This window comes from Macadamia integrifolia, chromosome 9, assembly GCF_013358625.1.
Source record: "Macadamia integrifolia cultivar HAES 741 chromosome 9, SCU_Mint_v3, whole genome shotgun sequence".
In the NCBI taxonomy this organism is placed as follows: Eukaryota; Viridiplantae; Streptophyta; class Magnoliopsida; order Proteales; family Proteaceae; genus Macadamia; species Macadamia integrifolia.
Window position 1 is genome coordinate 35,759,512 of NC_056565.1, and position 13,882 is coordinate 35,773,393.

General features: G+C 35.7%; 1 non-coding gene across 1 annotated transcript; it reads right to left on the bottom strand.

Moving 5' to 3' along the window:
• Positions 1 to 3,023: 3,023 nt before the first annotated feature.
• On the bottom strand, positions 3,024 to 3,130 carry LOC122090256. Its single transcript, XR_006143496.1, has one exon. It is a non-coding gene; the product is annotated as a small nucleolar RNA R71 (small nucleolar RNA).
• Positions 3,131 to 13,882: the final 10,752 nt, after the last annotated feature.

Below are 13,882 nucleotides of genomic sequence, written 5' to 3' on the forward strand. Positions count from 1 at the left end.
TAACTAAAAAAAGTGCTTGTCGAATAAGCAATCCTAGATTCAAGAGAAGTCAGTAGACAACATTCATTGCCACCTGTAAATTTATCTTAATGAAGATTCAAAAACTCATAACTAAGCAACTTATGCTACAGAGTAATTAGCAACAGAGTAATAGCATGTTCATTTCGGCAGTACAATGCTGTAATCCTAATTTCTACCCACTTCAACCAATGTAATTTTTCTCTAATTTTGACCTGCAAACTTATCACAAATGTACCATATGCAGTCATAAGCAATGTCCAATTCTATATTAATGACAATGGGGGAAGAGGTTTTTGACATTTCACAATAGAATGTTTTCTCTGGTATAAATCTTACAAGTAAGAAAATCAAGAACTCCAGTGATAGTTCAACTGGAAACTACCCATCTAGGAGACTATAAGGAAATTGAACATAATCCTTTAGTGGCCAATTATTTCTTAAAGAGTATCAATAATCTACGATTATAGATGCGACAAGAAACAATAATCCATGAAAAAAATGAGAAACATATGAAGAGAGATTAAAGTTGGAGAGCTTTGCTCTGCGATTAGGGCATCATAGAGGGTGATTATGTTTCATATGAGAGAAGAAATAAAAGAAGGTAGTCGAGGGTAGGAGCTTACTAGCTGCTCTCAGGAAGATGATTATGTGGGTTGGCAACAAGCAAGAGAAAGACAGAAAAGAAGAGAACGATAGTGATGATGGGTTGGTTGTCTTCGTGAGGAGGCTGCAGATTATTGCAGGCTTGCAGCGGAAATTTCAATTAGAATCGAGAGAGGTAAAGGCAGGCGGGGAGTTGGGAATACATTATGAAAGGACAGAAATGCCCTTCTAAATGTTAATTTACAATATAATCATCGGTTTCTAATAAAAGAAAATTAAATGTCTAGTTTGACCCCATTAATTAACCCTTCAATGTCTTATTGCTCATTCTGTATTAGTCTTTTCATGATTTTATTATTTTTCCAAACGTAACCAACCTTTGTTACATCAATAACAATCCTTTTGAAAATGATCTTTCATTTGGTTGGGTTGTGATTTAAACAAAAAAATGACGATTTTTAATTGAAATCGAATACAAATGATGTGTACCATATATAAATTGAATTTGAATCGAATTTAATTCATATTTAATTCTACTTCTAGGGTTTTTTTTAGTTGCTCTCTCTCTCTCTTTCTCTCTCTCTCTCTCTCTCTCTCTCTCTCTCTCTCTCTAGTTTTAGTTATTCTTTTTGCTTTAATTACTTTTGTTATAGCTTTTTATTTCAATTAATGCAAGCACTCTTTTATTTTATTCAACCTTTTATGTTTATGATTTATGCAATTGAATTGTAATTCTTAAAGTTATAGTTCTAGGCTTAGATCTAGGTGACAAGATCACGAGCAGTGGAGCATCTCTTTTTTTCAAGTTCAATTTTTTTCTTCAGATTTGTTTTCTCTAGTACTAGAAATTTTAGATTTGGTTTATTCAAGATTTGGTTTTTAGTACTTGTAGTATCTCAAATCAATCAAGTTTACAGTTCAAGGGTTGAAGTTCAAGTAAGTAGGCTCCTTCAGTATTCTCACCCCCTTCTTGTTCTCTCTTCTGACTACCCTTTCTTTCTTAATTTAGGATTTTAATTACATTATTGCTATCCCTTTCCCCCAAGGTTCATGGCTAGTGTATGTGTTGGCTTGGCCCCTCCTAGCCATAGAACCATAATTTTATTGTTTTTGTTTTAATTGTCTCACTTTCCCTAAAGCCAAGTAGAGTAACCATTGTAAGAGTGACTCTCTGGTCAAGTAGGAAAGCTCATATTATAATGCATCCCTCGGGCTAAGTAGAGAAACCTACTTGTGAGCCTCTCTCTAGCTTTTTCTCATTTCTTTTACTTTATTTTTATTTCATCATTTTTTTTCTTCATTTCTTTTTAATTGCGTGGGTTGTTTATTTTTATTTATTTATCTATTTAATTTTAATTATGTGGCTTGCGTATTTAAATTCTTAGATGACGAATGGTTAGGACGTTATTTTAGAATCATATGTTTAGGATGGTAGTTAGAATTAGATCACAACCATTAATTAGTTCACTTTCGCATTATTAAAAGAAGTAAAAAAATAAAGTGGCTACTCTCCCTATATTCAACCTATAGCTACATTGGTCCGTACGCTTGAGGTCACATTTTAAATCCTAACAAGTTCTTGGCCCGTTGCCGGGGAGACAGTTCCATGTTGTTTTTCACTTTCTTTTGGTAAATCGGAATGCTTTGTTTGCTTTGTTTTGTTTTTCCTTTTCTTTTATTGAATTCCTGAGAAGAACAACTTGTAATAATAGTTGTATCAGTGGAGGTCACCAAGCTTTATAGTATGATAAAGACAGGTTTCGCCCTGTAACAGTACCTTAGGAATTGACCTGAGCAACCTCGGATCCCTACCGGTAAGCTCCTAAAAAGCCAAAAATAAATAAATAAATAATTAAAAAAAGTTTTTTTTTTCATTTTTTTGTGCTTGTCTTACTCTAGTTGTGGGTAGTTTTCTATTACCTGAATGTTAAGTGAGTACGTAATACTAAGAATCGGTTAGAAAGAAGAGATCCAACAAGTAGTGACCCTATATGTTTGCTCTCTTTAAAACCCTTTAATATGGGAGACCAACAGCAAAACCCTCCACCTAAATCTCTGAAAGATAGTTCTACCCTACAGCCCAACATTCCTGCATATTTCTACCACAAGCCCAGGGCAATAATTTTGAGCTCAAATCTTAGTACATCACTATGTTGCCCCACTTTTATGGGCTGACCTCTGAGGATGCATACCTATTTCTAATTGAATTTGAAGAGGTATGTGTTATAATTAAGATCCAACAGCTTTCTGATGATGCTGTTAAGCTTAGGTTCATCATGTTTGCATTGAAAAACCAAACTAAGAAGTGGTTGTATGGGTTACCCACAAAGTTCATAATTTCATGGGAATAGTTCACAGTTGTCTTCCTTAAGAAGTTTTTTCCAACTCACAAGACCAATAAGCTTAGAAGTGATATCCTTTAGTTTAGGCAAAAGCCTAGTAAGTTATTTTTCAAATTTATGGAAAGATTCAAGGATCTACTCGAAGAATGCCCTCACCATAGCCTAGACTTATGACATTTATGTCAAATAATTTATGAGTGTATTGATTACCCAATTAAACAAATGATAGAGTTTATGTGCCCTAAGGGATTCACATCCTTTACAGATGAAGGAAATATATAGAAATTCTTACTTGACTTAGCTGTCAAAACCCATAAATGGGAATCAACCCAAGAGAGTGAAAGAACCATAGGAGATAAAAGATATTTTGTGGATGGGACAATAGCCAAGAAAGCCCATTTGGATAGCCTAATCAAGAGGATTGAGGCTATTGTTCCTAGAGAGCCATTATCAGTCAATTTGGTTAAGCTTTGTGCTTGGTGCCAGTCCCCTGGACATGTCATAGAAGAATGCCCCAATACCTCTGAAGACACTTCTAATGGTAGTGTTAATGCCTTATACCAGAATAATCCATATAGTAACACCTAAAATCCAAGATGGAGAAATCACCCAAATTTCTTCTGAAATCAGGGCAACCAAGTAGGGCCTTCTAATTTCCATAATCAAGGTCAACTTAGACCCCAGAGCCCTCCCTTTGCACAATAATCTTTTTCTCAAAATACTTTTTCTAGGACAAATGTAGGACCTCAGGCTAGTTTTCCTAGGGCCCCTCTCCTATCATCTTATCAACAACCCCCTCGGTTTACCAACACTAGAGATGCAAGTAGAATAAGTGACTTGAAAAAAAATATGGCCCTCCTCATGACAAGCCATCAAAATCTTACAAGAGAACTCATCAAGTTGTCTCAATTATGTGTGAGAGGGAGAAGGGAACTTTACCCAGTCAACCAGAGCCTAATCCTAGGCATCATCAGCCTGTTAGCTTACAAGCACCAACTAATGCACCACTGAATGTAGTACAAGGTCAGACCCAACAAAGGCCCTCCAACCAATGTAATGTTGTTTATGTCCTTAGGAGTGGTAAAGAGTACCAATAGAGTGTTTCTAACTCTTCCCCATCCTTTACTCCTGTTAACTCTCATTCAGTTGAGGACACAAGTGTGTCTCTTGTTCTAGGTTCATCTGATGAACCTAAAGATTCTTCAAAAATTAAAGATGATTTGGTTGAAGAAACCAAATATGATTCTTTTGAAAAAGAAAAAATCCCTAACAGTCCTTATGTTCTTCTTATCCCATTTCCTAATCACTTGGTAAACAAAAGGAAGACTGCTTTTATAGATAAGATTTTAGAAGTCTTCAAAAGGTAAAAGTGAACATCCCTATTTTAGATGCCATATACTTGATCCCCGCCTAGTGTGCCCAAAAATACGTTCTTGGCAAGTAACATTAGTTTCATAATTTCTCAGTCTATAGAAGCCAAGTATAAGGATCCAGGGAGCCCTACTATAGCTTGTGTCATAGGCAATACATACATTGAGCATGCTTTACTTGACCTTGGCACAAGTATGAATCTTTTGCCTTACCATGTGTATAAGCAACTAGGATTGGGAGAATTGAAAGCCACTGGAACTACTCTTTAGTTGGTAGATAGGTCTATTAAGATTCCTAAAGGGATGGTTGAGGATGTCTTACTAAAGGTGGGAGAATTTATTTTCCCAGTTGATTTCATTGTGTTAGATTCCATGCCCTTCTCAACCAAGGATGAGATTCTAATAATTTTAGGAAGACCATTCTTACCTACCAGTAATGTATTAATCAATTACCGGAATGGTTTCCTAAGGTTATCTTTTGGTAACCAAACTGTTGAGTTTAACATGATTAGGATAGGTAAGCAACCACATAAGGAAGAAGATATCAATATGCTTGAGAGTTTTTTGGATTTTTCTGATGATTTAATTGCCAATTTTAATATTGATTTTGATTCAGAATTACAAAAGTGTATGGATGAGTTGAATGATGATAGTAAAATTTTTTTTTCTGAAGTCTTGAGTCTTCATACACCTGTGGCCCTTAGGACCCCTCTCCAATTCCATTCCCAAACCTTCCATAGTTGAGCCCCCTAAGCTAGATCTTAAGGAGTTACCATCTAATTTGAGGTATGCTTTTCTAGGACCTGACCAGGCTCTTCCTGTAATAATTTCTTCAAATTTGACTTCTAGCCAGGAAGAAGAGTTACTTAAAGTGTTAAAAGATAATAAGAAAACCCTAGGTTAGATCATGACTGATATCAATGGTATAAGCCCTTCTATTGTGCAGCATCATATACATCTTATGGAGGATTCTAAACCATAATCTCAAAGAAGAGCTAACCCAGTGATGATGAAAGCCATTAAAAAAGAGATCCTAAAGTGGTTGGATCATAGAATAATTTCTCCTATTTCTGACAACCAATGGATAAACCCAGTTCACGTAGTGCCAAAGAAGTCTGGTGTGACTATTGTTCCCAATGCCAATAATGAACTAATTCCAACTCATGTCCAATCAGGGTGGAGAATGTGCATAGACTACAGGAAACTTAATGTGGCAACCTGGAAGGACCACTTTCCATTACCATTCATTGACCAGATGTTAGAGAGGTTAGCTAGACATGAATACTATTATTTTCTTGATGGATATTCTGGCTATAACCAGATCCCAATTGCTTTAGGGGGTGTTTGGTTCGGTAAATAAAATGGTGTATGTATTGGATATGAATGTCAATCTTTTGATACACATTCTTTTGAATTATGTTTATTTTTGAAAAATCATTTGGTTGCCTTAAGGCTAGTACATGTTTCTTACGGGTTGAGATATTGACTTCCGTAGAGAACGTCTTTCTGCTTTCTCCTTTTATATTAGGTGGTAAAAAGGTTGCTTAAATCTGAGTTTAAGTGTTGAGGTAAACTCATATTTGGAACACATCCTTTGTAATATGGTCATTCATGGGAAGTAGGATATTCATTTATGAGGGTCATCCTAGTGGAACCAAACAACTCCAAAAATTAAGAATTATCATTCAAAAGAATGTCATCCCAAAGATTTACCGAACCAAACACCCCCTTAGAGGACCAACATAAGACCACTTTTACATGCTCATATGGAACATTTTCTTACAGACGTATGCCCTTTGGGCTTTGCAATGCCACTGCTACGTTTCAATATAGTCAAAAAATTCTTAGAAATATTTATGGATGACTTATCAATTCATGGGAATTACTATTCTGAATGTCTTCATCATCTTTCTTTAGTTTTGAAAAGGTGCATATCTAAGAATTTGATTTTGAATTGGGAGAAACGTCATTTTATGGTTAAATATGGTATTATTTTAGGCTATGTAATATCCAAGGAGGGAATTAAAGTAGATAGAGCCAAAGTGGATTTAATTGATAATTTACCACCTTCTCAATCTGTTAAGGATGTTCGGTCTTTTCTAGGGCATGCGGGCTTTTACAGAAGTTTTATTAAGAACTTTAGTAAATTAACCCAACCTCTCCCTTCATTACTTGCCAAAGATCAAACTTTTGAGTTTTCTAAAGAGTGTCTAGAATCCTTCAAGCAACTTAAGAAGAAGTTGACCTATACATCCATTGTTCAACCACCTATTTGGACTGAACCTTTTGAATTGATATGTGATGCTTCGGATTTTGCCATAGGAACGGTTTTGGGTCAAAGGATTAATAAGTTGCCCACTGTCATTTACTATGCTAGTAGGACCTTAAATGATGCACAACTCAATTATACAACCACTGAAAAAGAAGTTTTAGCTGTTGTGTTTGCATTAGAAAAGTTTCGATCTTATTAGTTGGTTCACATATGGTAGTGTATACTGATCATTCTGCTCTTAGATACCTAGTTCAGAAGAAGGATGCAAAAGCCCAAGTTTTACTTTTGTAAGAGTTTGATTTGGAAATTAGGGATAAGAATGGAGTTGAAAACCTAGTGTAGACCATTTATCCTGGCTTTCCAATTCCTTGACTGTTAATTCTCCAGTCAATGAGAACTTTCCAGATGAACAGTTATTTGTAGTGTCCAATGAATCACGGTTTGCTGACATTGTCAACTTCTTAATTTAAGGTATGATTCCGGATCACTGGTCCACCTAAGATAAGTATAGGTTTCATTCCCAAGTTAAGTACTTTTTCTGGGATGATCCTTATTTATTTAAGATATGTCAGGATCAGATTATCTGACGATGTGCTCCTGATCATGAGCAACATTCGATTCTCTCTTTTTTCCATGATCATGTATGTGGTGGACACTTTGGACCTAAGAAGACTGCTGCAAAGGTTCTCCAATGCGGATTTTATTGGTCCACTTTTTTTAGAGATGCTTCTGATTTTTTTAAGGCTTGTCCCGCATGCCAGTTTTTTGTCTGTATCAATAAGAGGAACATGATGCCCCTCAGCCCTATATTGGTAGTTGAGATCTTTAATGTATGGGGCATCGATTTCATGTGACAATTCCCTAATTTCTTTTGAAATTTGTACATACTTTTGGCCATTGATTATGTGTCCAAATGGATAAAGGTCATACCTTGTAAATCTAATGACCACAAAATGGTGGTCCAATTTCTCAAAGAGAACATTTTTTTTCGCTTTGGTGCACCATGTCCAATAATTAGTGTTGGGAGTACTCATTTTTGTAATCTACTTTTTGAGGCATTAATGAAAAAGTATGAGATCACCCATAAGTTATCTACCCCTTATCATCCCCAAACTAGTGGCCAAGTGGAGGTGTCTAATAAGCAGATCAAACAAATCTTGGAGAAAACTGTTAATCCTAACCGTAAGGATTGGATCCTTAGGCTCATTGATGCCTTGTGGATCCATCGGACTACATTCAAGACCAACCTTGGTTAGTCTCCCTACCGTTTGGTGTATAGGAAAGCCTATCACTTACCAGTTGAGTTGGAGCGTAAGGCCTTTTGGGCCATCAAGAAGCTCAACTTTGATTTGTCTGATGCGAAAATTCATCGTAGGCTCCAACTATCTGAGTTGGAGAAACTTAGGAATGATGCTTGTGAAAGTTCTAGGATTTATAAGGAAAAGACTAAAGCTTTTCATGATAAACACATTCTGCGTAAATCTTTTGTAATTGGTGATAAGGTCTTATTGTACAACTCTCGATTGCATCTTTTTCCTAGTAAGCTTAGATCCTGATGGGATGACCCGTTTATTATCCATAATGTATATTCCCATGGGGCTGTGGAGATTCTGAATCCAGGAACAAGGATAATTTCGAAGGTTAATGGTTAGGGTTTGAAATCGTTCCTCGAGTTTCCTACTACTGGTAGTGAAGAGGTTATGGATCTCTATGAACCTCTTTACACTGATGACTAACTTTTAATCAGGTATGACCCCTTTGCATTGTCTTTGTTTTTAATTCTTTCTATGCATTGAGGACATTGCATGACTTAAGTGTGGGGGAGGGAAACCATTTTTTACTCTTTCCACTTTGTTTTGTTTGTTTTTCTTTTTGTTTTTGAGCTTGCTAAGGATGAAGTCCTACTTTGTCTTTTGACTAATGATCATACCATTCGGTTGCTTGTTGTATGAAAATATAAGTTTTGATTAAGGTACCCATTTTGAGCATATAAAAACCTTGTTGAGAAGAAAAAAACAAGCCTATGTCTTGAGATTAGACTTTCTTTTGAAAAATAAGAGACCCCTATTTTATGGTGTTGGACCATATGTAAGTCTGTGGGTTCCTTGTACTTTTGATTTAGAGTTGAGACCTTCTTTTTAATTTGGCATGAGTTGAAAAATACATAATTTTAAATGAAGTGTAAAATGTGATATAAAGAAGAATAAGAGTTGATTCCCTTGGAACTAGACAGGACATTGTGCATCAAGAAGTGTGGTGTCTTGATCAAAATTCTTAGTGAGGAAACTTCTGGAGGAACTCTAGCATCATTGTCTTTGTGGGCATATGTAAAAAGCAAAGCTACATAGTAACTTTGGTGTCTGGTGTTTGCTCCACCATGTCATTCATGCCAAAAGTAGTGGTGTAGAATAGAGTTTATTAAGCGCAAAAAGGAAAAAAAATGTGCAAATGTCATTAATGCTTGGTAACATGTTTGGTAAAAAACACTCCAATGCCTTAGTCATTGGTTCCCTATTTCTTCACAAGTGGTTTTGCCTTAAGATAAGGATGTTTTGAAAGAGACGAGGTGAGTTCCAAATTAAGAAATATGCTAGTGCCTGGAATTGATATGGGATAATAAAAGTTTAAGTGTGGGGGTCCATTATAAGAAGAATTATCTTTGCTCCGGATAGGTATGGCCCTTACCTTTAGCCAAGGTTGGGATTTGTTTATTCTGAATTTTGGGTGTATATTCACTACAAATACCCACGAGACACAACTCGTCCACTAGGGGATATCTAGGGATTTAAAGGCTTGTTGCACATGCTAAGTGCAACCGTGATTCTTATGAATGTGAGTTAGGTTTTTTGTTTTTATTCTTTTTCTTTTTGTTTTGCTCGAGGGTTAGCAAAGTCTAAGTGTGGGAAAATTCTGATGAACACATTTATATGTGAAATCTAGTATAGTAAAACATGTATTTTACATATTTAAAATGGAGCTACCTTGGGTTTTACTCTCTTTTTGTAGGTTTTGTATTTTAAAGGCTTTAAGCATTATCGGGCGTCATATCTCTCCAAAAACAACTACCTAGTGTATTTGGTGAGCTATAATGTGCAAAATTCCCTTACTCATCATGAGGTCTCATGGTTGTCTTTTATTAGAGAATTTTGTTGAAGATTTCCTGCTTTTCACTCACTTAAAGTACTAAGGGCATGGAGGGGATTTCCACATCAAATTAGAAGATTGTCCAAATCTTCAAAGCAAGAAAAATCATGGGAGGGGTTTCTTGCATAAGAAGAGAAAAAAAAGAAAAGAAAAAAAGAAATAAAAGGAAGAAATAAATCTTATCCAAATCTTCTCTCTCCTCCATATTATCACTAGAAGATTGTCCAAATCACACAAAGCAAGAAGGAAAATCATCCAAGGGAAAGAAAAAAAAATCGACCAACAAGGGTTGTGCACAAGATTTGAAGAGAGGGAGAAAAAGAAGAGAAAAATAAATTAAAAAAAAGGAAAGAAAATAAGCAAAAAAATTATAGAAAATTTCTCCAAGTTTCTTTCTCTCTTCTCTCTCCTCCACCCTAGCACTTTTGGTTTCAAAAGATCTCACTACCAATTGTGGGTTTTTTCCTTTTAGGAAAGAGAAATTTGTTACCCTACCTCGCTATTCCTTATAAATACAACTTATGTAAGAGGAGGGGAGACACTTTATTCTTCTTCTAGGGTTTTTTTTAGTTGCTCTCTCTCACACTCTCTTTAGTTTTAGTTTTTTTTTTTTTTTTTTTTCTTTAATCACTTTTGTAATAGCTTTTTATTTCAATTAATGCAAGTACTCTTTTATTTTTATTCAGCCTTTTATGTTTATGATTAATGCAATTGAGTTGTAATTTTTAAAGTTATAGTTATAGGCTTAGATCTAGGTGACAAGATCACGAGCAGTGGAGCATCTCTTTTTTTCAAGTTCAATTTTTTTCTTCAGATTTGTTTTCTCTAGTAATAGAAATTTTAGATTTGGTTTATTCAAGATCTGGTTTTTAGTACTTGTAGTATCTCAAATCGATCAAGTTTACAGTTCAAGGGTTGACGTTCAAGTAAGTAGGCTCCTTCAGTAGTCTTCTCACCCCTTCTCATTCCCTCTTCTAGCTACCTTTCTTTCTTAATTTAGGATTTTAATTTCAATTATTACATTATTGCTATCACTTTCTCCCAAGGTTCATGGCTAGTGTATGTGTTGGCTTTGTCCCTCCTAGCCATAGAACCATCATTTTATTGTTTTTATTTTAATTTTCTCCATTTCCCTAAAGCCAAGTAGAGTAACCCTTGTAAGAGTGACTCTCTGGTTAAGTAGGGAAATTCATATTATGATGCATCTCTCGGGCTAAGTAACCTACTTGTGAGCCTCTCTCTAGGTTTATCCCCTTTCTTTTACTTTATTTTTATTTCAGCATTTTTTTTCTTCATTGCTTTTTAATTGCGTGGGTTGTTTATTTTTATTTTTTTATTTATTTAATTTTAATTGTGTGACTTGCATATTTAAATTCTTAGATGATGAATGGTTAGGACGTTATTTTAGATACATATGTTTAGGACGGTAGTTAGAATTAGATCACAATCATTAATTGGTTTACTTTCACATTATTAAAAGAAGTAAAAAAATAAAAAATAAAGTGGCTGCTCTCCCTGTGTTCGACTCGTAGCTACACTGATCCATACGCTTGCAGTTACATTTTAAATCCTAACAATATATATATATATATATATATATGAAATCGAAACCAATTTGAGATCAATATGAGAGGCTTTCCTTGATGTAGGTGAATGGTTTTGGTGCTCCTTTAGTCTCATGATAATAATCCTAACCCTTTAGGTTTTAGGGTTTCATGATTTGGTACATGATAGTACATAAATTGATCTATGTGATAGAGGACTCTAAACCATGTCTTTGATGTAATTTCAACTTATTGAGCATTTGTGAAACCAAATAATCGTTGCCAAGGGAAATCTTCTGATTGGAATGTATGAATTAAATCTGTCCTTAAGATTGGAAGGTGAAGAATTAAGGAAATTTGGACTTGTGCATTAATAAACACAATCCTCTCTTATTTACAATGAAATAAACCCTAAAAGGACTTAAGGGTCCTTTTGGATATAACCCCTAAAACCCATTATTACAATAACTTATTACTCAATACTCCCCTCAAGTTTTTTTTTTTCTTCAACTACTCCCCTTTGCTTTCAGTGAAAGTTGAATGGTTCTCATTGAACCTCGGTATGATCCAATCCATGCGGTTGTGGGGTCAGTATGGGCCCGTGGGACTAGTCAGGCCGAAGACCTGGATACCCATCGTTAGGAAAAAAAATCACTCCCCCTCAAGTTATTGTATGGATATCATGCATATCCAACGTGCACAAAATAAAATAAAAAAGATTTACTAAGTCCTTTTGTGAGAATATCTGCTACCTGATATTCACTTCGCATAAAAAGAATACAGATAAAGCCTTGCTCCAACTTCTCATTGATGAAATGCCTATCAATCTCCATATTCTTAGAATAGTCATGCTATATAGGATTGTGTGCAATGCTGATGGCTGAACTATTATCAAAATATAACAACATGGACATTTGAATGGATGCAACCAAATTAAGAAGAAAACTCTGCAACCAAAGTAGTTGACATATCCCATGTTCTATTATCCTGAACCCAATTTCTGCACTAGATTGAGCCACAACTGGCTACTTCTTATCGCGCCATGCAACCAAGTTACCACAAACAAACGTACAGTAGCCAACAGTAGAATGATGATCATCTGGAGAACTTGCCTAATTAGCATCAGTATATGCCTCAATTCTTATATGATATATTGCAAAGAATAAAATGCAGTTTCCTAGGAAAATCTTCAAGTATCTAAGGATACGGTACACAACATCCATGTGTGAGGAATAGGGATCATACATGTACTAAATCACCAGGCTAATTGCATGAGCTATGTCTGGTCTCATTTGGGATAGATATATGTCTTCCAACCAGCCTTTGATACCGAATTTTATTAGTAGGTTCACCTTCCTTGCTCTGAGATGAGAGTTAGTCTCAATAGGAGTATCGAAGGGTGTACACCCTAACATACCAGCCTCTGAGAGGAGGTCGAAGGTGTATTTTCTCTAAGAGTAAAAATTATCCTTGGTAGATTGTGCCACCTCAATACCAAGAAAGTATTTCAACCTTCCTAGGTCATTAATCTCAAACTCCTTACCATGATAGGTTTTGAGCTTTGAGATTCAGCTATATCATTGCCAGTAACGACAATATCATCTACATACACTATCAACATGGTAATTTTATGACCCACCCTTTTAATGAATTGAGAATGATCAACATTATTCTGAGAAGATCGACTACTATCATAGCCTTGTGGAACTGACCAAGCCACATCCTAGGTTATTATACACACTTTGCCTTAGGTTTTTGAATTAGAGTATCCTGGTGAAATATCCATATACACTTCCTCAGTATTCTCTCCATGAAGAAATGCAATCTTGACTTCCAATTGCTGTAGTTTCCAACCTCAGTTCACAGCACAAGAGATGATAACTCGAACTGTGTTCATTTTGGCCACAGAAGCAAAGGTCTCTTGGTAATAAATTTTATAAGTTTGAGTAAAGCCCTTGGCCACCAGTCTTGCCTTGTACCTATCTACTACCCTATCAACATTATCCTTGATCGTGAACACCTAGTTGTAGCTAACTGGTCATTTTTACAGGGGAAGAACAACCAGATCCAATGTGTTATTCTTGGGAAGAGCTCTCATCTCCTCATTCATTGCCTCCTTCCATCTAGGTTTTGCATTTGCCTCCTGCCAGGTTTTAGGAATAGAAACAGAGGACAAGGACAACATAAACACATGATATAATGGAGAGAGGGAATTATATGAACATAACATTGAAAATAGGGTGCTTAAAAGTCCTATTACCTTTTTTTTTATAAGCAATAAGAACGTTAAGAGACTGAGCAAAAGTAAGGGGAAAGGTTACACCTCGGAGAGAAGACTCAGGATTAGGGAGCAATGGAGTAGTAGTGGTAGTGTTATTTCTTCTTTTCTACGAGATAACACCTGTATCACTAGACCATCCTTTGTTTTCTTTTGAACCTATGGCTCTCCCTGAATGGGAACCTACAACTCCTAAATTGATGGCTCGCCTTGAATAGGAACTGTGGACCGATAGTCATCACTCTAGTATCCTTCTAAGTTTCCCTTTCATCCATGGGGAGAAATAAAGGTATGTCAAAGGTAGGAAT